Here is a 27,355-nt window from a genome sequence, read left to right as displayed (position 1 = left end):
TGGCCGTGGACTTGTACCTGGCTGTCCCGCTGCTCTTCGCTGTCCTGGCCCTCGTCCTCGCCTCCGTCTGTGTGAGGCTGCGGGGAGCTGAGGGGGAGCGGCCCCGGGAGCCGGCAGCGGCCGAAGCGGCCCGGGAGAGGGGCCCCGGGGACCAAGCGGCGGCGGGAGCAGGGCCGGAGGCCGGAAAGGAGGCGGCTTCCGAGGAGGGGAAGGAGGCGGCGGAGGAGCCGAGCCCCACAGCCGAGCCCAGCCCCGCGGCGGCCGAGAGCGTCGCCCAGCAGCCGTCTGCCAAGCCCGGCGAGCCCGAGCCGCAGGAGGATGCAGGAGACCACGCAGCATTTCCCAGCAAGGCAGAGGAGGAAGATCTGGACTCAGAAAGAGAGAAGCTGGTGGTGAGAGAGCCTTCAAGCACAACAGCTACACCAGCCCCAGTGACAAGTATAGCAGCATCATTTGAGAGTTTTGAAGGTTTTGAAAGGCCTTTGGGTACCCTTGGGACCTGCCTGCTGATTGTGATGGGGATCACCATGTTGGCACACACACAGAGTGTGTTCTACCCACGGCCATTTTGTCTGATCCCGAGAGTTAAGCAGAGTCAGGTTTGGGTCTTATCTGGGTTTAGACAATACAGGGGGACCGAGAGGTTTTCCCCAAGGCTGGACAGTCATGAGTGTCATGGTGTGTGGGACAGTATGGGCGAGTATCTAATCCACTGGGCCCCTCCAGTGCTTTGGAAGCATCGGAGATGGAAGGCAGCTGTGTGGAGTCCCCGACAAGTTGCAGAGACTGCTGCAGGGGAGGGTGAATTTTTTTAAGCCTGATGGGCCCATCCATCAGGGCGGAGATGCAACATAGAGATGGACTCATGATCGAGGGGTGGACTTTGCAATGGGCCTCTCCTGCTCTGAAAGACTGTTACAAGAGATGGAGCCCACCATCATGGACTGAATGGACTCAGCAGCTTTATAGGGATTGGTCCGTGCACTAAGATAAGAGTACACTGAGATGAAAGTGATGGTATATTGAAAATGTGGGATCTGAGCATGACGTGAATGGTATGGAATAAGGGGTGGATACTGTCCTGGTTTAGCAGTAGCAGTCATTTTTTCTACTGGTGCAGTGCTGTGTTTTGACTTTTGGCCTGGGAATAATAATGATAAAGCTGATGTTTTCAGTTGCTGGTCAGAATGTTTACCCTGAGCAAGGACTTTGTGAGTCTCATGCTCTGCCAGGGAGGAGGAGAAGCCAGGAGGAAGCAGGGACAGGACACCTGACCCAAACTAGCCAAAGAGGTATTCCATACCACAGCACGTCATGCCCAGGAGGTAGAACTGAGAGTCCCCGGAAGGGCTGGATCATGGCAGGGTGGGGGTGAGGTACTGGTTGGTGAGCGGTTGTATTCTCTTGCTTGTTATTTCCTTTATCATTATTACTATTAGTGGTAGCAGCAGTGATTTGTGTTATACCTTAGTTATTAAACTGTTCTTATCTCAACCCGTGGGAGCTGCATTCTTTTGATTCTCCTCCCCGTCCCTCCAGAAGCGGAGGGAAGAAAGGTAGGGGGGAAGTGGACTTCGTGGTTCTGATTTACGGCCTGGGCTTAAACCACGACACACAGTTAACACCTTTTGCTGTCTCTTTGAGGTGCTTTTATTGCTACGCTTGCAAAAGAAAGATATTTAGGAGAACCTAATCTAAAAAACCTAATTAATACAAAAGCAGATTTAATTACTTGCTTAAAAAAAAAAAACAAACGAGAGATTCCAGATTCAGAATGTGCGTTCAAGGTAGTATCTTATACACCCAGTTCACGAGGAAAATCCAGGCATTCTGATATATTTATATGGTTCCCTGACAAATTTAGAGTATGTGAAATAAAAATTCTATTACCTTCTGAGTTATAAAAGAAATTGTCAAATTTGAACTGAGTGTAATAACTGCAATATTCAGATGTCTCTGCACTGAAGACTAGAGTATGAATAAGAAATAGTTAAGCTAAAGAAAAGTGCAGAAGACAGCCTGTGTTTCAACTCCTTCAGGCAAGTCACATTAAGCTCCTCTGGCATTGCCTTTGTCGTCATCCTTTCGACCTCTGAAGAAATGGCAATGAAAATGTGTACTTCATAGCCTTTCCTATTTGCAATCCAGCAATCATGTTCTTAGAACACATCATTAGCACCTATGATTACTAGTGAAATTCCAAATGCTACTGTTTTCCTTATTATTCCTTGGTAGTCAGTATGTAACATCGCTCTCCACTTGTGCATCACCTAAACTCAATCATGTGTGGGAAGCGCAGAGACTGGAGGAAGGATGCTGAGAGCAGAAAGGGTTCTTGCTGTCATCAGGGCTGAAAGACCACAGGGGCATTCCAGTATTTGGATTACATGAGACAGTTTTCAGCAAGCCAGCCAGCTCTTGATAAAAAATCTTGTTCTTGCTAATATTTCATAAGCTGTTGCTTTTATACTCTCTATTTCACAGCAGAAGTTTGTAAGCTTGAGATTTAAAATAAATAGTGATTTGTTTTAAATAGTATGCAAAGAAAATGTCATTCCTTAAGGCTCTGAAAACCCACAGGAGGGAAAGGTCCCACAATCTGTACTATCAAGAGTAGAACATAACTGTTTCCATTTTGTTCGATACCTGGAAATTCTGGAAGGGGCTGTGTGAATGGGCGGAGGTGTACATGCAAATTTGGGTTTTATCTTGTCTGATAATTTTTAGTGCTTTAAGAAGTTCATAATACTTAGAATGGGATTAGTGTTGAATTCTTGAGGAGGAGTAGAATAGTAGAGGAAAACAGAAGAGCTTTTTCACTATTTTGTCTTCTGCTAGGTTATATCTTGTGGTGAGATTGTTAAGAAAGCACTCAGCCAGAGCTATTACTGGTCTCTCTTCTTATTGTGGTCAGCCTTTTTTAACGCCTCCTCTCTATGTATCTGGTTGGGGTTTTTGGTTTTGGTTTTGGTCTTTCTTCTTCCTGATAGATCTTTCAAATATTACACAGTGTCACAAAAAAAAAAAAAAAAAAAAAAAAAGGAAGCTTTGGCTGCTTTGGCCCTGGCAAACGTCACCTGTGCTCAGTTTTGAAAAAAGATGGCCTTCATAGTAGAAGAAAATATAAAAGCTAGGAGTCCTGCGATGGTACTGACACCATGTGCTCCTGTGCTGTGAGAAAGTTAGGAATCAAAAAAGACATCTATCTGTTAAAAATATATAAAATAAAAAATGGTATTTTTGGTTGAATATTGGAAAATGTTGATCTCCAAAGCAAATGAAAGAGAAAGAAACTTCAGCCTTGTACATCCAGAGAGAGCAAGGGGAGGAATGGAAAAGTTAGAAGTAGGTGGAGGTAAATATAATTGGAATTGCCAAAGGACACATTTCATGGGCACTTCTTTCTGTCTGTAGATCTACTGTACTTGGACTTCAGAAAGTATTTGGTATGTCCTCACATGAGGAATTATTAATAAAAATACAAAAAGATAATAATAGAATCATAGAATAATTATGGTTGAAAAGGACCTTAAGATCATCAAGTTCCACCCCCCTGCCATGGGCAGGGACACCTCACACTAAACCATGTCACCCAAGGCTCTGTCCAACCCGGCCTTGAACACTGCCAGGGATGGAGCATTCACAACCTCCCTGGGCAGTGCCTTCCAGTGCCTCACCACCCTCACAATAAGAGCTTCTTTCTTGTATCCAATCTAAACTTCCCCTGTTTAAGTTTGAACCTGTTGCCCCTTGTCCTACCACTACAGTCCCTAGTAATGTGTCCCTCCCCAGCATCCTTGTAGGATCCTCTCAGATACTGAAGGCTGCTGTTGAGGTCTCCACGCAGCCTTCTGTTCTCCAGGCTGAACAGCCCCAACTTTCTCAACCTGTCTTCATACGGGAGGTGCTCCAGTCCCCTGATCATCCTCTTGGCCCTCCTCTGGACTTGTTCCAACAGTTCCATGTCCTTTTTATGTTGAGGACACCAGAACTGCACACAGTACTCCAAGTAAGGTCTCACGAGAGCAGCGTAGAGGGGCAGGATCACCTCCTTCAACCTGCTGGTCACGCTCCTTTTGATGCAGCCCAGGATACAGTTGGCTTTCTGGGCTGCGAGCACACACTGCCGGCTCATGTTCATTTTTTCATCGACCAACACCCCCAAGTCCTCCTCCGCAGGGCTGCTCTGAGTCTCTTTGTCCAATATGTAGCCGTGCCTGGGGTTAATAATGATTGAGTATTGTTCAGGGAGTAGGAAACTGGCTGGAGCAGTGATAGCAGTGTTGTGATAGGAGCCGCGCTTCTAGAGATGAAAGATGTTATTTGAATATAGCAAAAATAGTCCTTTAACTGTGGAAATTATGTGAAGGTCATCACAGAATGCAACTTTTTCAAGCAGCTTTTCAGGACTATCTGGAGAAAGCATGAGCACAGAAAATGCTCTTGTGTTTTAAGAGAGCTTGAAAAATTTGGAAGTGCTTAACCGATGACTGGTGAGTAGCAGCAGGGGACTATACAGGGGAGTCCTGGGAGGTCTATTCCAATCCTTTATACACTGCTTGTCTGTATTGGGATGATACATTGACTGTTCCTATTTACAGGCGCTTGGCAGTCTTTTATGCTCTGTCACAAACAATACCTTACCTTGAAAACAGCAGGAAAAATTAAGGCTATGTCCTTTATGTTTGCTGATAATCAGATTAATTCGTTTAATACTGAGGCATGATAGGAGCAAAGATGATGTTTTTGTTATGCTGAAATGGGAATATATTTAAAAAGTGACAATTCTTTCAATTAAAACAAACAAACAAAACACAAACAAATATACAAGCAAAGACAAAAGAAGAAAAAACAAAACAAAACAAAACCCACCACAAAACCAAACAAATCAAACTCACAAGGAAAAAAAAAAAAGCAACAAAACTGTCATATTTGTTATATACTTTTCCCTGTATCCAAATAGGATATCCCTGTATCCCTGTATTTGTTATATACTTTTCCATGTATCCAAATAGGCTTATATTCATTCTGGGAACAGTTCGATTCAGAGAACACAGAATTCCCAAAACCATAAAGACAGTGTAGGCCTGAACTTAATTTCCATGGAAGTTAATGGAAAAATTTCTGTGAACATTTGGTCGGATCCTAGAAAAGTGAAAATGGTAAGATAAAATAGGGCAATTCAATTATTCCATTAGGGGGAAATCATAATCTCTGTAAAGATAAGGGTGTTCATTTTCATTTGTTTTATAAAATGCACTGAATATGTTTCTTGTTGTCATATATGATAGTCAAATATGAACCAGGTGTTGGTCTACTGGGGAAGAGTGAGAGCTTCATTCAGCTGTTAATACAGTTCAGAAAATTCATACATATTTTGTTTTAAGAAAAAGGAATTGTAGATTATTTTTGCCTTTCTACAAATATCATGGAGAATAGAAAGTAGCATATATTAATATTCTTGTGTACATACTGAGCCATTTTTTTTAGGCTGCAATAAAAGAACTATATTATGGATTCACTGTGTCCCATAGATATGTATTGTTACACAGGATGTATAGCTTTCCTCAGTACAACATTTTTCCCCTCAATATTGGCTGCATGCCAATTTCTATTCCTATCTAAAGGTCATTCTTTATGTACAGAGGTATGAGATGGAGCTTAGGGTAGAGATGATTGAGAAGCTTTGTCTTTTATTGTCCTCTAAACCAGAAAGCACTGAGCTGCAGCCTGTCCCTTCAGGATGTGTTTTCTACAGAAGTGTGCAGCCATCCACAGCAGTGTGGGGTATGGTTTCCTTCTTGTTACTGGGGTCCTTTTTCTAGCCATTCATTCAAAGGAAAATACTTAATTGCTTGTATGTCAGTTTATTTCAAAACCTCAACACATGACCTCTTGTTTTTCAGTCAGTTGCTTTTTCTAAAAGCATTCACATTAATCTGACCCTTCTCCTCCAGGATCCGGTTCATGTCAATATGATTTCCCTTTTTTGCCTTGCTGGGAGCTAGTTCCTAATCCTTTCTTTTAAGGCTTAGTCTACAAACCTCTGAATATTTTTGCTTGTCTTCTGCTGCACTTTTAAAGTCTTTGCAATGTTTTATTTTGATCACTGTAGTTTTTAGTAGTCTAAAACATTATGTTATTGACACATACTGTCATGCTGGGGTAAGTCAAATGTGCCAGTTACTTGGGAAAACTAGAGATCCCTATTAGTTATACATAGTGAGACACTATTTTCTCTCCATTTTTCTTTGCTACTTGACACTAAGTTTATAATGGAGATTTTGTTCCTGCTCCTACTGTTTAACTGTGATACAGTTAAATTAGAGAAGGATTTTGCCTTGTCTTTCATGTGTTAACAGCTCTGAGATTTAAAGGGAAGTTTTCTCATTCATGCCTTCGTATTATCACTGCTATGGTTTTCCATTATAGGGATTCTTATAGAAGTAGGTGTGTGTAAGTTGTCTTTTTATATGGTCCTAACCTTTACTCATCTCTGGGATTGAAGGGTTATGTTCTTTTGCTCCCTGGTAGATTTCTCATGAGAAATAATTTTTCCAAGTCACTGTGTGACATAATGTTGCTTTGGATTAATTTAAACTTTAAAACTCTTGTATTATGTACTAGGCTTTCAGATGATTTTTCATGTGATGTATGAAAAATGTGTATTCTGTAAGGCATAAAACTGCTCAAAGAAGGTCAATTATAGAGGGTAATAGCCTGGGTTGTTAACTAAGTTTCACAGTATAAAATTTACATTAGCATATGTAAAGAATATATTTAATAATGTGTACTTTCACATATTATAATGTCATTGGGGGATTTATAGGAATTGAGGCACTCAATACAAAGTTGATTTTCTCTCAAGTGAAAAGATTTAGTCTGTGTTGTCTTTTAATTCTTCATTATTTACATAAGCAATGGCAGTCTTTTACCTAGACGAAGGAAGTATTTGGTCTAGATACATCATAAAGTTTGTGAGTTATGGTTATGTGGTATGCCTTTTATTTATGATAGAGATCAGATTAGCTAACTCCCTTTGAATTTTTCCTTTTTTATGATAGCATCTCTGCTAATCACATACATTTTGCGGAGAGGTTAAAATTGGTTCTTTGAGTGACTGTCCCTTGAAGGTAGTAGTTATAAAAAAAACCCTACTCAGCTTGTTTTCCTCGGTCATGGGAGTTACCTTGTCTTTTTCTTGTTGACTGCAATTAAAAACAGAACGGACAGCTGAGAGCTGTATTTGCAGGCCACACAAATGAACTGCCTCCCTTGGGGACGCTGTGTTTTCGGCTGGGTAAGAACTGCTACTAAAGTTTTTTTTAAAATATTTAGAATTAAAAAAAAAGTTTATTAAAGATTGGAGGTTTATATATAACTGAATTTTGCCATTATGGCAATACATATGCCAGCAGTGGGCTGTGCCTACATAGCTGAATGATAGTCTGAAGTTTATAAAGGTTGTGAAGCATGTTTTGTTACTTAAATATATATAGACTGAGAAAGTAGCAAAAGGAAAATAAACTTGACTGCCCTTTAGGTTTTGCCTCATCTCAGGTTCTCTCTTTTATCCATAGGCTTGAATTTTAGAGCTGGTTAAATAGAAAAGTTTCTCTGTACTGCATTTCTGTCCTCACTTCATGTGCCGTCTGTTACTGTTCCCTTAAAGGATGTTGTTGGATAATGCCTAGGCTAAAGTTATATTCTTATCTTCCTTTTCTGGAGTGAATATTTTCATATAGCTTGGAAAATGAGGCTAAGATGTGCTTGATGCTTTTTTTTATAAGAAAAGGCAAATAAACAGGCAATTTCCGGTACTGTGATCTGCTGTTAGAGAACAGAGGAACCTAACTGGTAAGAATTTTACTATAGAAAGGATATTTGAGCTGGCTGATTAGCATAAGCCTAGGCTACATGAAAGCATGTGTTTCATAGTTGACTCAGAAGTTTCAGAATCCTGTTGAAAGAACCCAGCCTGCTAATATTTATTCAAAACTATTTAGTAAATCAAGGATAAAAATAGATAGGTTTCACAAAAAGACTCTTCACAGAAAGCAAGTTCTCTGAAGAAAGCTGTTCTATTATGCACTTAAGTAGCTATGACATTAATCATTATGTCATTATTATAATGTCATTAATGATTTTAATAGTAATTTCTTCCTTTTTAATCTCTGCTACAAGATGCAAAAATTACAAACAGTGTAAGACTCGCTGTTTTCTAATATATATCTTCAGAGATGGTTGAGTTTTAGATGAGATGCAGAAATCAGTTCTGTCCATTAATTAATACCTGATTTGTGAGGCAAGTTTTGTTGTCTTCTCATTCTCAGTTTATCACACAGTCTTGTGTTTTTCCATATTGCAGTTCTTTTTAATTCAGGTTCTTGTCTTTTTTTCTCTGTTAAGTGTTCTCAGGAGAATATTAAAATTGTGATTTGCATGCTGTTGACTGGACAGTGTGAACGTGTTATGTTCGGGTCCTCTGCCTGCCATCATGGTATTAGTTGGATTGAATTGCCCTGGGATTAGCTGTGGTATCCTTACAGAGTTGTAGCTTTTGTATTTGGAGGATGTTGGAGGGCTCAAAGAGAATGGTAAAAAACCTGCTATTCTGTCTGACTCTGGTCTGTGTGGTTGAACAATATGGCTAGAGAAAGTCTGTATGTCTATCTGGAGCTCCTTACAGGGCAAACAAGGCATTTTTAGGGGGCATGGATCTTGTCCTGACTGATGGTAATTAAGTGGCAGATGGGTTTGTTTATGGGCTTAAAAATGGTTAAATAAAAACATAGCATTAAAAAGGTGATGTTATCAAGGACAAAGAGTTTCTAAAACTTAACAGATGTGGGTTTAATTGTGTGGCATCAGCTTACAGCTTTACTGGAGGACATTTGTAGATAATACTAAAGCAAATGAATGTATGAATTGTAAGCATATGGGTGTAGAGATAAGGCTCAATTTGCATATTTCTTTTATTTTAGTTTCCTTGTTTTGAAAAGTTGCATTTGAGGACAAGTACAACACTAGTTTTGATCAGTGAAGTTGCTATTTGGTTTTTAAAGTATTTTCATACAAACAGAAAAGCTGTTTGAGGGATGGAATGACTATTTAAGCAATTGCATTTACAGTGATGGTCTTCAGTAGATATGCGACTAGCTGAGTGAAAGATCGCATCTGAATATGGCTGCTTGCTTTTGCTAGAGCACTGTTCCTTGCAGCAGGATGCAGTTGTCTGCAGCATGCAACTCTAGTTTCCCGTTCTACATCCTCCTCCTAATCTTATTAAGCTGTAAGCATTTTTGGATGACTACTTGTGTGCAAATTGGAGGTGTGCTTACTGTCTGGTGTTCTTTGCTGCTATGCACATCTCACCTGAAGCAGTGCATAGAGAGCCTCAGACTTCAAAGCTAAGTCCTCTGGACTATATAGTGGCCAAGGGTCCAACAACTTTCTGTACCTTCAAATCACAGCATTTTTACCACAGTCAAACCTCCCCAACTGTTTTCCTTTGCTGTACCTATTTACTGCTTATCCTTTCTCTTCACTATCAGCCAGTTCCCGCAGGACCCACACAGTTCACATGTATCATAGTTTATTTATTTCCTGACCATCCAGGAGAAAAAAAATGGATTTTTTCTTTGAAATTATTGCAAATTTTGTCTTGGATAGAGGAAGAAGGTGACAGATCAGACTTTGCGTAATCCACAGTGCAGGAAAGGTCAGGACGATGCAGTGTAAGGCTGCTGTGGAGTGAGGCTGTGAGAAAGCTAAAGAGATAGACACAGACCAGTTCCCAGAGGAGATGGAATAGGTATGTAGGCACAGTGAGGAGCAAAAATACTGTTATTCCTTAAAAATCCTAAGCATTAAAGGTATGTGTGACTGTAGAGCTTAAATTGTTATCATACTATGCTTAAATAGCATTTTTCCTAATGCATAGCAAGTGCCGTCCTTTGGGAGAGGAAGCCAGCAAATGAGTATGTCATTTTCACAAAGTTCTCAGTTTGATGGGAACCAAAAGCCTTCTTAACAATGTTGCTCAATTTAAAAGGATCACAAAAGACATGAATAACAACATTATCATAGAATCATAGAATAGTTAGGGTTGGAAAGGACCTTAAGATCATCTAGTTCCAACCCCCCTGCCATGAGCAGGGACACCTCACACTAAACCATGTCACCGAAGGCCTCATCCAACCTGGCCTTGAACACTGCCAAGGATGCAGCATTCACAACCTCCTTGGGCAACCCATTCCAGTGCCTCACCACCCTCTCAGTAAAGAATTTCTTCCTTATACCCAATCTAAACTTCCCCTGTTTAAGTTTGAACCCGTTACCCCTTGTCATGTCATATAGTCCTGATGAAGAGTCCATCCCCAGTATCCTTGTAGGCCCCCTTCAGATACTGGAAGGCTGCTTATATATATCTACAATCAAGTTACATGATTACAATAATTTTAAGTTATATTCTTGAGAGATTCACATAAGGTTTAGAATATGCAATCTGTTTTGGTTCCTGCTGTCCAGGCCCGAGTAAAAATCCTGTAGTTTCCAAATTTGACAAAAAGGAGGTGGGCCCTTACATTTTGGCATTACAGCCATAGCTATTTCACCCATCTTCAACAAGGAGGTATCCACACTAGCTACTAGCCATGCTTTACTGCTACTTATCTCTTCTAAGTAAGATGACATTCTGTGGCAGGTAGTGCAAACCCAACAAACACTTTCGGTGCTACACAGATTATCAGAAAAGTAAAAGATTTCCCAAGGCATACAAATGTATAAACCAAAAAAAAGTTTTGCTTCAAATTTTGTTCTAGAATTATCCAGATACTTTGATTTACTTCTCTTTGAACAGTGCCACCAATGGAAAGGGATTTTATAATAAAAGAGGGGGAAGAAAATAAAGCATGAACGTGTTGGATGACATAAAAGACATAATTGTCGTTGACATTGTTGCAATTGATGGAAGACAAAAGTAAGATGCAATAAAGGTGGATCTAGTTGTGCTGGGAGTAATGTGAAGGAAGAACGTGAAATTAAGGTGTAACTGAGGTGAGCTATTTGAAGTGGCAGCTCTGAGACTGATACCCCACTGCAGGGGAGGAAGTACTTATGAGTATGCTTGAAAAAGGGAAAAAACAAATAGTAATATATATTGCATAGATGAAGTATACATTGCTGCACTGTTATATATGCTCTTCTGAAGGTATACGATCTAAAAAAAGCTTACAGAGTGCACCAGGAAAAAAGGAGGATTTACTACTAATTTAATATGACATATGGCCACCTGTCACTTCTCTGAATATTTACATGATAGTTAACGGATAAAGCTGTCATACTTATCTTTTAACATTGAAAGCATGGTCTTTAGGAAAAGAGCATACTTTCACGAATTGCAGACAGCCTAAGAATAAGATCTCAAGATTTTATGTGATTTGGCATATATAGTAAGTTGAGTTGTAGCAATTCATCACCTACTTTGGAAGTCTGAAGTTTAATACGTAGTCATATAGTATGCATTTTGGTGCCTAGACTACCTCAGAAAGAAAAAATCATGGATTTTGGAGGGGTGATAGGATTATGGCTTGATTTATTTGGCAGCAAAATAGACTATAAAACTGCTTTTACTATGCTCAGGGGACCAAGGCATAGCGATGTCATATTGAGTAATAACATCAGGATAATATCAAGGTCTTTGGTCATCTCACTGATTTTACACAAGCAAAGCCACAGATATAAACCACTTGATACCAGCGGAATAGGACATTTCATGTGGATAATAAACACCTAGGGAAATTAACGATCTGTCTGGCTAAAAAGATAAGTCCTGAGCACTGGAGGGAAAGCTACCTATGTGTGTTTAACTGTTTTAGTGCTGTCCAAAGTATCACTTATTATCAGGTAAAATGTGGTTTGTACATAATATATTCCAATATAAGAGCCAGTGCTGTATCAAAGGAATGCCCTGCAGTCTACTGAGTGCTGCCCAATTGCAATAGTTCATGAAAAAAGTTCATTCATTATAAACATCCCTTTTCTCCAGGATGCATTTTAATGCAAAACTTAGAAATGAGGTTTTATAACTGGTAGTACCAAGCTCAGGTGTCTGAATCCACCTGTGGTCAGTAATACACTGAGACTCTCCTTACAAAGAGATCTATAATTGAGGTTCCCTAATTTTTGTTTGGCTCTATGCTGAGGTGCACAGGATTTTACAGCAAAGTCATGGTAGTGTTAAGCTTGTCTGGAGCTATGGGCACTCAGGCTCTTGCAAATCACGCCATCATTACCCCATGCATGTGCTATGCTGGAAATGTGCAGGATTTGGAAGCACTACCCCTTAGGATGTAGGGACAGCAGGACCTAGTGCTGTTACTACAATAAGTTTAAAACAGACTTTAACAAAATCTATCCTAAAGAAAAAAGTAATTCAAATTGTGCTTTCACTCCACTGGTTTTGTTTCAGATTTTTTGTTTGTTTTTTTGTTTGTTTGTTTTGAGGGTTTTTTTTTTATATTTTGGGGTTTTTTTTTTTGTTTCTGTATGCTTGTTTGAAATGCCCTGCTGCCCTGCTTTGCAGCAGATCTTAGCTCATGGTTCTATGGGGACTTTCCTCACATTCAGTGGGACTGAGTTCAGCAGAGCATTCAGATGTGCACTTAACTGCAAGCACACACTTGAATTCTTCTGAAGACAAAACTGTGAATGAGCTAATAAGCACATAGAGGAGTGTCCAGGACATGGAGTGCCTGCCCTGACCACTGTTAAGTATCTGCTTAAGTACTCTGCTAACCTCACAGGATATTTTAAAGTATATACCGGATTAAGTGCAAGGTGGAGGAAGGGCAAGTTGGAACTCTTGCCAGAAACTGTCTATTTTTTGATCCTATACAAAGAAAATTATGTTCACATTGTAGGACACAACATAAATCAGAAGAAAATGGAAAAAAACTTCTCTGTGGGTACAAAAACCACTGCAGGTAAGTGGCTTTAAATGGTACATTTTTTCAAGTGGATATCTCAATTTCTTTCATCCTGAGATGCAAAGTCAAGAAAATGAAACACTGAGGTTGGACAAAGGAGGAACAAGAGGGTAGGCAGCAGACACTGGGTTTGTGCCACACCTTGAATACTGTGTTCAGTTCTAGGCCCCTCACTACAAGATACTGAGTTGCTGGAGCAGATCCAGAGAAGGGCAAGAAAGCTGTCCTGGTGCACAAGTCTTATGAGGAACAGCTGAGGGAACTGGGGGTGTTTCGTCTGGAGAAGAGAAGGCTCGGGAGGACCTTACTGCTCTCTAAAACTACGCTAAAGGAGAATGGAGACAGAAGAGTGGTCTCTTCTTCCAGTTAACAAGTGATAGGACAAGATGAAACAGCATCAAGCTGCACCAGCGGAGGTTTAGATTGGTTATTAGGAAACAATTCTTCACTGAAAAGGTAGTCAGGCATTGGAGCAGGCTGCCCAGGGAAGTGGTGGAATCACCATCCCTGGAAGTTTTCAAAATCCATGTAGATGAGGCCCTTGGTGACACAGTTTAGTTGTGGACTTTGCAGTGCTGGTGATGAGAAGGGTTAACCGATGTACGGGGGGGATAGGGTTAAGCTGCTTGCTTAACAATGTTACTGTTTATTCATGCTTACTCAACAAATGCGTGCTCAACACTTATCGTGCTTGCTGGATCAGAGTGAGAGGACCAAGCCTATTGATAAGAGGAAGGAACAGTAACTCGGTTCCTGTTCTCTGGACCCCTAAACCGGCTGAAATCAGGTTTGCGTTTGGACAGTGACTAAAACACCAGGGAACATCCACAACGACTAGAGGTGAAAAGTTCAAGGAAGACTCTTTACTTCATCTTGAGACCCTCGCCCATGACCACCAGGAAACACTACGCAAGCAAGGACCTTTTACCTTATCATAATACGAGAGGGGATAGCTCATGAATACATGTAAGTGTGTTGTGTAACCTCATGAAGATGTATAAATATGAAGGAGAACAACACTGAGGCACACATGCTTTTGGAGGAGCGATCTGCCATGCGTCTCAGCGCTGAATAAAGCATACCTACTTTACAACTTTAATAAGTTGTGGAGTCTATCTGCGTATCACTGGGATAATGGTTGGACTTGATCATCTTACAGGTCTTTTCCAACCTAGGCGATTCTGTGATTCTCTGGTCAGTCATACACACCACAAAGCAGATCACTGCTCCTTTTGCACTGGAGTTCCACAGCACTTACTTGTGGAAGTAGTGCAACTATTTTGCTGTTGCACCAGTAGTTTTTTCCTTCTATTCCTTATTGAAACAGATTTAGTTTAAATGGCTTTAAATGGCCTTGTAGTAGATGTGAGATTGACTTCTCCAGTAAATATTTTAGATTAATTTTAAAGGAGAAAAAAGCCCGAACCGTAAACAGTTAAAGCAACCTGGAGGCTTGAGGTGAATTAGTCCATACAGGCCTAGCAGGGGAAAGGGAAGACAACAAAACTGATGTGCATGCACACTCTCGCTCAGTATGAAACGTATATGGATTTCCATCCTCATCAAAAACAAGAAAGGTTGAACCAAACATTATGTGGGTGGGAACAATGCCATAAGCAGAGATTTTTGAGATCCAAACACAACTTAGTTTAGTAGTTGGGAAGTTTGGAAGAAAAAAGCAGAAAATAGCATGAGTTGGTTTAGAACTGTAGAAATGCAACCTGTACTTGCTGTCAATTGCACTTCAATGTATGGCATGTATTTTATCAGAAATGTGTGAATTTAGATTTTATGAAAATTTTCCATGAAGCTTGACCATTCTGATATTCCTGATACTGAATACTGTAGAGGCAAAGTTGTAAAGTGCTCCAATATTTGCATTTTTAATGCCTCATTAAATTTTATGAGTTACAGTTAATGCTTTCACATTTTTTATTGTTTCATTTGGTCTGTAGATGTATAGCTGTAATAGCAAAATTGCAGTCTACAGCTGTTCTCTTACAGGGAAACTTTTCAAGAATAGCCTGCAACTGTTACCCCAAACCTCTAATTATAAAATCTAAATGAAATTGCCACAAATATGTGTATCATATAGATGATAGATTGTGGTGGGGTAGGAATACAAATAAGTGCTGAAAACACATATCTTGTCAATAGACAGTTTAAAAGGAAATATTTATAATCAAGCACATATACATACATGTAAACACTTTTTTTTCCCCCCGACAAACTGTAGTAGCACAGAAGTATTCCATTGTCCAGTGATCAAAGAAAATAACAATTTCCAGAGGAAGTGGAGGTGGACTGCTGAAATTAAATATTTGTGCCTGACAAATGCTGTACAAAGCAGCATGCAGGTGGTCTTACATATGTATTCCTTATTGTGCTGAAAGTTTACCTTTTCTTCATGACCAGTATATGCATTGCAGTCTTAGTTTATAAAACAAACAGAAAAAAGTCTGTTGTCTTAATTCATAGTTTTGAGAAAGTTTTTGTATTTGTCCTGGTTTCAGCTGGAACAGTTATTTTATTTCCTAGTGCTGTGTTTTGGCTTCAGTCTGAGAACAATGCTGGTAACACACTGATGTTTTAGTTGTTGCTAAATAGTGCTTACCCTTATCAGGACTTTTCAGTGTCTCATGCTCTGCCAGTGAGAAGGGGCACAAGAAGCTGAAAGGAAGCAGAAACAGGACACATGACCCAAACTAGCCAACGGCATATTCAGTATCACATCATGCTCAGTATATAAACAGGGGGGAGTCACTAGGAAGGGCAGATTGCTGCTCAGGTCAGGCTAGGTATCGGTCAGCAGGAGGTGAACTTGTGCATCACTTGTGGTTTTTTTAGCTTTCATTTCTTCTCTTGTTTCCTGGTATTTTTGGTATTGTTGGTATTATTGGTATTCTTTTTACTATCACTGTATTTTACTTTATTTTAGTTAGTGGACTGTTCTTATCTCAACCTGTGGGGTTTACATTCTTTTGATTCTCCTCCCCATCCTGCCTGGAGAGGGGGGAATGGGAGGGGTGAGCAAATGGCTTCATGGTGCTGAGTTACCAGCTGGTCTAAACCATTACAATGTTTAAGTGCTTGGATCAAAGTCTCAAAAACTGTTTAAGAAAGAACATACTAGACTGGGCAAATCAAGAAGATACATAGTGGGCAGAGAGGAAAAGGCAATTTATGATACAAAGAGACCTCCATTGGTAGAAAAAAAAAGTAAAGCACAGATAGAGCTCTGGCAAATTTCCACTTTAGAAACAAGTGAAATGGCTTTTGGACAAGAGAAGAGAAATAAGATTGTCTCAGCTATCAAATAAAACAATCTATTGCTAGCTGTTTTCCACTGGGTTTAACAAAGAAGCAAACTCAAACTCAAACTGAGTTAACAACAAGTTCAAGGACATAAGAGGAGGAGGATGTAGGATGCTCATATTTACTCAAGACAGTTGTGCTAGATGTATGTGAGCTCAATCGGAGGGGTACATGAGGGTTCCTGATCTGATTCGCTTCACAAGTAACCCAGTTTAGCAATTTGGTACTTTTTCTTTAATTTTTAAGTGTGATATAGTGGTAAATCATTTTTCACTGTGGAGATTTGCTTGCAGAAAATGTATAAATGCTAATTTGCCTTAGAGTTTACTACAGTACTTGGAGATGGATTGTTGAGAGTGTTGTACTAGTTTTGCTACAGTAATTCAAATTCCAGCAGTACTCTTCAAAAGTTCCCATAGTGCATAGTCTGTTATTGTTTCATTTATTTGTATTCTAGAAAATCATTGGTGATTTTGAGATCATTTAATTCTTTTGTTTAGTGGAGAGGAAAAAAGCTTTTGCCATTAGCATTTGATTAATTTTACAGGGATATAGAAGATGAAACAAAAAGTACATTACTGTGCAGAACTATAAAAGAGACTGCCTGTTTCTTCTACAGCTTTCCATGGAGTATGAGAAAAGGGTTGAATCATAATATATATATATTAAAAAATCTTCCCTCTTCAAACCTATATGCACGTACATTTTCTTACCTCTTAATTTGATTGTGACTTCTGAAACAGCATTCTCACAAGTAACCATGTCTCAATAGCCTGTGAATTAAATATATCGCATAGATAAAAATTTAGTTGGGTCTCAAGGCTCCATTCTTCAGTGCTTTTAATGCCAAACATAACTAGAACAAGGAGATGGGATTTTTGTTCTAGCTGTGACAAGGTGAAATGTCTGAAGGATGAAGCTGGTACTGATTTCAGACTTGGACCTTTTCTAAGAAACGTAGGTTTCCTCCTTGCAAACTTCTTGGCATCACGGTTGCAGTGGGTAATAACTGCTTTAAAAAAAAAGATAGCATGTTATTCAGGTTGCTTTAAAGATTAAATAAGATGCATTCATTATGTTACGGTTCACAAATCTAATAACCAAGCCCATATTCTCTTCAAACTAATCCTTTTTATTGTGCCAGGTATTTACTAGCTCGTATATCTATGAATTCAACTTTCATCCTGTTTTCTGTTTTTCTAAAAAAGAAAGAAAAAAAATTAAGAGTCACTTGAAATTACATGCAAAGAAATGAACTATAAATCTTCAATTCTACAGTGAATTAAGAAGATTAGCAAATGGCCATATTAGACAATTTTTATACAGGTACATTTATGTTGCTGAGACTGCAATTGCCAGTGGAAGAAGGATTTTGAAATACTCTTTTTTTTTCTTTAGACTGAAAGTTATGCTTTACATGGGATGCTTGAGTTCTCCAAGAAATTCCTGCAGTTAGCAAGGTCAGTGAGATCTTTCCAGTTGAAAAAGCAGGAATCTTCAGTGTGTCTGGACAATACATTCAGGAAAATGTGATCCCTCTGCTTAAGACTTGTCAGATTTTGAAGTGCTCAAAGGGAGTGGCTACCTCTTCAGCTGGTTTAAATCAATTAATAGGCACTTAACTCAGTCCAGCTTTGTTGATTTTAAATTAGGTAAGCTTCGCAATTCCTCATATTATAGTAATATAGTTCAGGAGGAAAATCATGTTTTAAATAGTCTAAATAGAAACTAATTGCTCACTAGCCTGCGTTAGAGTCATTGTATTAGAGCAGGGATAACCTACTGGGGCACAGACCAAAAAAGACTATCTAATAGTTTTTGCTGTTTATTATCCATTAGCAGTCCCAGCTAATGGTCAGTAGTGTACAAAAACAGATCTGAGAAATTCAGAACAGTTTACGGTCTAAGACCAGAGATGGGAAGTGAATTCAAGAAATTTCAGGATGGTGTTCATTACTGTGATAGGCAGTGGTCTCAGCAGCTGGCACCTTCCTGATGGTATTTGCAGACACACTGACAATGGAGATTTTCAGGAGAGTTTTGATTTCTCAGACTGTATACTAAATGTCACTGTGCAGAAGCTTATATTGCCAAATTGTTCATGGTAAGTTTACTTTCTAGTGCCTTCAGTTTTTTGGTCTGGCAGGACCTTTCATGAAATGTGAGTTAATTTCAATTACATTGTTTCTAATTTGGTTCTATAGAGTCAGTATTAAGATTTCATGTGCTAAATGATAAAGATCTTTAGTTACTATAATTTGAGTGATGGTGTTCACGTTAGGCAGAAATGCAGCTAGGGGAATAACTTCCTGCTTCTCAGAGACCATACTAATTTTCAGTGAGTAGTATTTTCAGTATTTATGTCTCTGCAGAAATTAATCATACCACTTTATTCAACAGAACCTCAGTGTGGAGTCTATCTCACAAACAGCAGCAGCAAAACAAATGCATCATGCATAGAGGCCTTGAGAAAAGGAAGCAACAGCAGAACTGCAGTTTCAGACAGAATCCAGCCCTGACGTTAAATGGGCTTGTGTAAGGTGTATATGTTGCCTTACATTTTTGTTGGTCACAGTCAAGGCCTTGTTTGTTTTTTTTCTTTCCTTCCATGATTTCCTTAGAGGCTCCCATTGCAATAAAGGATATTTTGTTTCACTCACACAGTCACTCAGTGAGCATGCCATACTTCATTTCAAGAAAAAAACCAGTATTTTGTTTGGATGTGTCAGACTTGCATGCATGATTAGCTTGAGCTTTTCTACTAATTACAAAAGGAGATTATTGAAGTAGAAACGCTGTTGTTCCATGTGATTTCCTTGTTGCCCAGGAGAAAATACCATTTTTTGAAAGAACAGCAAAAAGTTGTATGCACGATCGAACACAGTTCCCAGTTCTAAAGTTTATTAAACTGGATTTACAGTGCTATAATCTTGAGAAACCATTTCTGATCCTTGCTGAGTATTCATCTATATTATCTTGCAGAGGTGTGTGATTACAGCTTGCACAGGCAAGCATTTATGCTTCTCATGAATAACCTGAAACTGTAAGAAGTTCAGGCAGGCTGAACCTGATCTGCCAGAGACAGTGGTGTGGGCAGCACTCACAGATACCGCTGCTCAGCTATGATGTCTTCAGACTGCTGCTGCTGTATCAGCCTTAGGGTCGACCACCAAATTCAACCTTACTTCCAACATCCACCTGCATTGTGGATTTTAGCGCAGACATCCTAAAATAGCATCCTAACTTCTGATGTACAAGCTGGCTGGGATCCTTTCTGTGTAGTAGGACCTTATCTGTGCTGCTGGACTGTCAGAGACAGGTAATTGCTGGGTTGCTCAGGTCTTACCCAGTAGAATGGGGCATTTGTTTCTTCTGTTGCTTCAAGAGGGACTCTTACTTTCTAGGCTGTTTTGTAGTATAATACACATCACATTGTGCCTTACTGGCAGAGTGAACTGGGGCAATGAACTTCATACACAAGAACAGAATCACACAGAATCACAGAATCCCAAGGGTTGGAAGGGACCTCAAAAAAATCATCTAGTCCAACCCCCCTGCAGGAGCAGGGTAACCTAGAGTACATCACACAGGAACTTGTCCAGCTGGGCCTTGAATATCTCCAACGCAGGAGACTCCACAACCCCCCTGGGCAACCTGTTCCAGTGCTCTGTCACTCTCATAATAAAGAAGTTTTTCCTGATGTTCACATGGAACCTCTTATGCTCCAGTTTACACCCATTACCCCTTGTCCTGTCACTGGACATCATTGAGAAAAGCCTAGCTCCGTCATCCTGACACTCACCCTTTACATATTTGTAAACATTGATGAGGTCACCCCTCAGTCTCCTCTTCTCCAAGCTAAAGAGACCCAGCTCCCTCAGCCTCTCCTCATAAGGGAGATGTTCCACTCCCTTAATCATCTTTGTGGCTCTGCGCTGGACTCTCTCCAGCAGGTCCCTGTCCTTCTTGAACTGAGGGGCCCAGAACTGGACACAATATTCCAGATGCGGCCTCACCAGGGCAGAGTAGAGGGGGAGGAGGACCTCTCTTGACCTACTAACCACACCCTTTCTAATGCACCCTAGGATGCCATTGGCCTTCTTGGCCACAAGGGCACAGTGTTGGCTCATGGTCATCCTCCCATCCACCAGGACCCCCAGGTCCCTTTCCCCTTCACTACTTTCCAGCAGGTCAACCCCCAACCTGCACTGGTACATGGGGTTGTTCCTCCCCAGATGCAAGACTCTACACTCGCCCTTGTTGAATTTCATCAAGTTTCTCCCCGCCCAACTCTCCAGCCTGTCCAGGTCTCACTGAATGGCAACACAGCCTTCTGGTGTGTCAGCCACATCTAACTTGCCTCTATTTCCTTTAAAATATGCCTTTGGATTGTCTGAAAAATAGCTAGCGTGTGTCAGGCCAAGAACCAAAGAGACTATCCAAGAGAGGTGATCAATCCCTTGTCAGTTGCAGCATGGTTTTCTTCCAGTTCTCACCCTTATGCTGTAGCACAGGTGGGAGTTATGCTAGTTTTCTGTTGTTCACTAAGCAAGGCTGAAACATTGGGTCCAGGCTTGTCAGTTTAGTCAAGATTAAGTTTCCCATCGGTGAAAATCTTTCTTTGCTTTCTGCATCCAGGCAGCTGAGCAATGGTGTCTGTGAGTGCTGCCCACACCACTGTCTCTGGCAGTAGCCAGTAACTTGACTGCTCACCTGAGAAGTGTTGCCAGCTGCTGGGTTTTTCCTGCAATTTTCATGTTTCCTTCAAGTCAAAAGTCCTTAATTCCTGATGTATATCTCTATTTGTATATGTCTTCTTATTCAAGCATCTGTATGGTTATTCCCAGCATGTTTCCACAAAACAAACTGGTTTTCTGAGAGCTGGCGTTTCTGCAGTAAGCTATAATAAAGGGAGTTCTACTTCAGCTTGCCACAAGATTCCTTCAATCTCATAATTCTGTCTTGTTTAAATACGTATATATAAAAATATATATATTTTTAAAATAACAGAACCAATTCAAGTAAGTTTCTCTAATGGACTGCCTTTACTTCTTCTCTAATTGACATGTATTTAAATTAAAAATCTGATTCATTCTTGTTAACATTTCAAAAGATAAAGTTAGCATTTCAAGGATATACATATGTACTACAATTATACAAGAAGTAGCGTTTAGCATTTTTAGTTGTCTACAAAACTGAAATTCTAGTCTTTCAAAACAAAACCCTTGGAAACATAAGCCATAAATGTTTAGAAACAAGAATATAAAGCAATAAAAATGTGTAATTAAATAAACAGCACTTATAAAATAATTTCATATTTGAGCAGGGTATCATAATTTTTAAAGACTGGAGAGATTTGATCCTAGAGGGTGTTTTGTATACGTTAAGTAAATCTTTTCTTCTTATTTAGGAAATACTGGGACTTTCTCTGCATGAGATGTTCAAGCACATAATTAAGCTGTAGTCACCTATGATTTCCAGGTCAGGGGCCTGCGCCCCCCATGATTCCTGAGATTCTGATGGAGTCCAATAAGATCCATCAGAGCTTTGTTTAAAAAGCCTGACTTATATTTGGTGGGATTAGTGTTATTGACTGAAAAGCTGTGGGACAAGGTCGTTTCAATGGAAGATCATGTTATTCAACTTGTTTTTATTGTGATGTAGTGATTGAGGATGGTAATTCCTCTTGCCGCCACTTCATAGGGTCTCCATTCTTTGAAATGGTTGGAGCAGCTGAGTACATACTGATGATGAGGAGAAGACATTGAGCAGAGTATGACCTGCGTAATGTGATCCATGAGCACAGGAGCCAAGTGAGCTCCTAGATAGGAAGGAAGAAGGTAAGGAGCATTTGCTGGGCTCCAAGAAGAGCAGAGTAGATATTTCTGGCATCTGTCAGAGAGCAGGAGGTTAAAGCACCTTGCTTCTTTTTTCAGTGGTGCTTGGATTTCTCGGGTGGTATATAATTTGTATAAAATGTTGCACAGGGGTACATGGATTATCCAAGAGCTCTTTCTGCTTTTGACATGCTATAAGCTGGTTAATCTGAAAAAGATCACTTTTTGTGTGCTGTAGTCCTAGTCAGAATCTTTCTAATTATATGAAATACAGAAAAAAAACCCATAGCTCTTAGTGAATTATAATTTAAGTCTGCAACACTCAAAGAATCAAGTCTTGAAGTGCAAAACTCCCATAAGAAGTTAAAAGCCGAACTGAAATTATAGAAGGTGTTGTTCATGTCTGTGTGTTGTCCCTCCTTCCCGCTACCCCCAAAAGATAAAAATGGTGTCAGTTTATCATTCTACAGAAATTTGCTAGTTTGATCTACTTTAACTCACCGTCCCTGGAGGTATTTAAAAGATGTGTAGATGTGGTGCTCAGGGATGTGATTTAGTGTTTAGTGGCGGACTTGGCAGTGCTCGGTTAAGACTTGGACTTGATGATCTTGAAGGTCTTTTCCAACCTAAACAATTCTATGATTCTATGATTCTAAGGTCAGAGCCAATGCAATCTCTTGCAGTTTTTTCTGCACATCATTTAGTTATATAATATTATATAAAAGATATATATAGTCTATGCTTTCAAATGAGTTTTCTCCATGACAGTTTCTTAAGAGGGAAGTTTATCTTCTGATCATGTGTCCTTGGTTCAGCAACAGCAGTCAGTTTTTCTCCTTCTTAGTAGCTGGTGCAGTGCTGTGTTTTTGACTTTCGGCTTGGGAATAGTACTGATAAAACCGATGTTTTCAGTTGCTGATCAGAATGTTTACTCTGACCAAGGACGTTGTGAGTCTCATGCTCTGCCAGGGAGGGGAGGAAGCCAGGAGGAAGCAGGGACAGGACACCTGACCCAAACTAGCCAAAGAGGTATTCCATACCACAGCACGTCATGCTGGGGGATGTGGCTGGGAGTTACCTGGAAGGGCATGCGCTGCTCAGTCAGACTCGTTTTCAGCGGGTGGTATCATGTTCTCTTCCCTTGTTATTTCTCTTATCATTATTATTATTGGTGGTAGCACTAGTGGTTTGTGTTATACCTTTGTTACTGGACTGTTCTTATCTCAACCCGTGGGAGGTACATTCTTTCGATTCTCCTCCCCATCCCTCTGGGGGAGGGAAGGGGGGTGGGTAGTAGAAACTGTGTGGCTGACTTGCCGACTGGCTTAAACCACGACAGTTCTTTTTTTGGCACCCAACGTGGGGCACGAAGGGTTGAGATAACAACAGATCTGACCGAAGTGTGTCTAATCATATTTGTGGTAAGCATTCAGTGTTTTGGATTAGTAGTCACTTGTCACAATGCTGATTTATTGGTTCTCAAAATTGTTGGGTTTGATCTCACAGTTTCAATATGCCGTAGCTTACTTAGAGCCGGTATTTGGTGTGTTAGTGTTTTTCAAGTGTGGGGCTTGGGCTAAGGTTATTGTCTCATTGTACTTTATGGTAATGACTTGTAATACAATAGAATCATTGATCATGAAACTGATCTGGCTTATGTTCCCAGTGTGGTCACCACCTGTATACTTTGGGAAGTATATAATAGAAGTGCTTAGCAACTATACATCTTTTTTCTCCTTCTCGGGTGGTCAACCTGTGAAGGAGACATTTTCTTACCCTCCCAGCGCCCCCCCCCCCAGACCGTTTACAGCATCGTTTGAGAGTTTCGAAGTTTTTGAATGGCCTTTTAATACTGTTGAGATCTGTTTGCTGATTGTGATGGGGGTCACTATGTTGGCACGCATACAGAGTGTGTTTTGTCCACAACCATTACATCTGATCTCAAGAGTTAAGCAGAGTCGGGTTTGGGTCTTGTCTGGGGTTAGCCGACAATATAGGGGGACCGAGAGATTTTCCCCAAGGCTGGACAGCCGTGAGTGGCAGGGTGTGTGGGATAGTATGGGCAAGTATCTAGGTCAGTGGGCCCCTCCAGTGCTTTGGAATTTCATCACCGAACAAGTGCAAAATCCAGAAGAATTAGTAAAACACTTAAATGAGGTGTGTTGTCACCCTGGTCGTATTAGAGAGAGACAAATCATGTCAACGTGCTGGGGCTTGGCCTATGCTTACAGGGCCTTGTTCAACGCTATCCAGCACCTTCAAAAGGAGAAAAATGTCCCTGGATCTGATGGCAAAGCAACAGACAGCGCAGCTACTCCAGCTCCGAGCACAGCAGCTACACCACCCCCAGCAACAAGTACAGCCGCCACTCAAACTTCAACTGCAACAGACAGTGCAGCTACCCCAGCGACAAGTACAGCCGCTACTCAAACTTCGACTGCAACAGACAGCAAAGCTACCCCAGCTCCAATCACAGCAGCTACACCACCCCCAGCGACAAGTACAGTTGCTACTCAAACCACAGTGATAATGACTGCAGCTAAACCAGAGGACCAGTTCGTACCAATATCGATTGCACCTGTACGCAAGAGAAAAAGCAAAAAAGAGGCAAGAAGGGTGAGGCAAGATGAAGAAACAAGGTATTCACCACCCGAGCCAGCATCTGATCAGGAGTCATCATCGCATGACGAAGAAGAAGAGGTGACTTCTTGACCTCGGACCTCAATTGAGCTACAGAATATGCAAACAGATTTTACCCATCAACCAGGGGAGCACATCATCACCTGGTTGCTCTGATGCTGGGACAATGGGGCCGATGGTCACGAACTAGAAGGTACGGAAGCCAAGCAGCTGGGATCACTTGCTAGAGAAGGGGGAATTGACAAAGCAATTGCAAGAGAGAAAAAGTCCCTCCGTCTTTGGACAGCTCTTGGCAGCTGTGAAAGAAAGGTTTCCATACAAGGACGATGTTACGAGTCGTTCGGCCAAGTGGACTACTTTAGACAAAGGCATCCAGTTTCTGAGGGAATCAGCCATCGTAGAGATGATCTATCACATCAAACCGAATAACGGAGATATACCCATAGACCCAGATGAAGTCGAATGTACACGACCCATGTGGCGAAAACTTACACAGAATGCACCGTCATCATATGCCCATTCATTGGCAACAGTAACCTGGGGTGACATAGTAACACCAACAGTGGATGAAATGATTCATAAACTCCGAGAGTTTGAAGACAATCTCACCCCTTCCATCATCTCAGCTGTGGAAAAACTGTACCAGGATGTCAAACAATTGAGGGACGATCTATCTGATTTATCCAGCTCCTCACGTGTACCAACACACGTCTCGGCTGTTAACAAAAGACGTCCTATTGTTCGAGACAGAAGATATAGAAGGCAAACACCACGGGCCACCCTATGGTTTTACCTGCGGGATCATGGAGAAGACATGACGAAGTGGGATGGAAAACCTACTTCAGCTTTGGAGGAACGGGTGCATGAATTGAAAATAGGAACAAGGGTCAAGACTAATCATCCCATGAGAGCTGCGGCTTCAGTCTCTGGTGAGCAGGTTCCCAGATGGAGCGGAAGAGCTGATTTTACTCCAGCTCCTGTGATAACGAAGAATAATCCCTTTCAATACGACTTAGGTGTCCAACGTTGTGATGACTGTTAGAGGGACCCTGCCTCCAGCCAGGTGGAGGTAGGGGACAATCAGATTTACTGGACTGTGTGGGTCAGATGGCCTGGCACATCAGTCCCACAGAAGTATAAAGCTCTCGTAGATACCGGTGCACAGTGTACCCTGATGCCGTCAAGCTGTCAAGGGGTGGAACCCATCTATATTTCTGGAGTGACAGGAGGATCCCAAGAGTTGACTGTACTGGAGGCTGAGATCAGCCTGACTGGAAAGAAATGGCAAAAGCACCCCATTGTGACTGGTCTAGAGGCTCCATGCATCCTCGGCATAGACTACCTCAGGAGAGGGTACTTCAAAGACCCAAAAGGGTACCGATGGGCTTTTGGTATTGCTGCTTTGGAGACTGAGGAAAATGAGCAGCTGTCCACCTTGCCTGGTCTCTCAGAGGATCCTTCTGTTGTGGGGTTGCTGAAGGTCGAAGAACAACAAGTGCCAATCACGACCACAACAGTGCACCGGCGGCAATATCGCACCAACCGAGACTCCCTGATTCCCATCCATAAACTGATCCGTAGTCTGGAGAGTCAGGGAGTCATCAGCAGGACCTGCTCACCCTTTAATAGCCCCATATGGCCAGTGCGAAAGTCTAACGGAGAGTGGAGACTAACAGTAGACTATCGTGGCCTGAATGAAGTCACACCACCATTGAGTGCTGCTGTACCAGACATGCTAGACCTTCAGTATGAACTGGAGTCAAAGGCAGCCAAGTGGTATGCCACGATTGATATTGCCAATGCATTCTTCTCAATTCCTTTGGCAGCAGAGTGCAGGCCACAGTTTGCTTTTACTTGGAGGGGCGTCCAGTACACTTGGAACCGACTGCCCCAGGGGTGGAAACACAGCCCTACCATCTGCCATGGACTGATCCAGACTGCACTGGAACAGAGGCAAGCTCCAGAACACCTGCAATACATTGATGACATCGTGTGGGGCAATACAGCGGAAGAAGTCTTCAAGAAAGGGAGGGAAATAATCCAAATCCTGCTGAAAGCTGGTTTTGCCATAAAATGGAGTAAGGTCAAGGGACCTGCACAGGAGATTGAATTTTTGGGAATAAAATGGCAAGATGAACTTCGCCAGATCCCCACAGATGTGATCAACAAAATAACAGCAATGTCTCCACCAACTAATAAGAAAGAAACACAAGCTTTCTTGGGTGCTGTGGGGTTCTGGAGAATGCACATCCCAAATTACAGTTCGATTGTAAGCCCTCTCTATCATGTGACCCAGAAGAAGAACGATTTTAAATGGGGCCCTGAGCAACAACAAGCCTTTGAGCAAATTAAACGTGAGATAGTTCATGCAGTAGCCCTTGGACCAGTCCGGAATGGGCCAGATGTAAAAAATGTACTGTACACCGCAGCTGGGGAGAATGGTCCTACCTGGAGCCTCTGGCAGAAAGCTCCAGGGGAGACTCGAGGTCGACCCCTCCGCTTTTGGAGTCGGGGATACAAAGGATCTGAGGCCAGCTATACCCCAACTGAGAAAGAGATACTGGCAGCCTATGA

This window comes from Psittacula echo (assembly GCF_963264785.1).
Source record: "Psittacula echo genome assembly, chromosome: 6".
NCBI lineage: Eukaryota > Metazoa > Chordata > Aves > Psittaciformes > Psittacidae > Psittacula > Psittacula echo.
Note: the sequence above shows the minus strand (reverse complement) of the source record.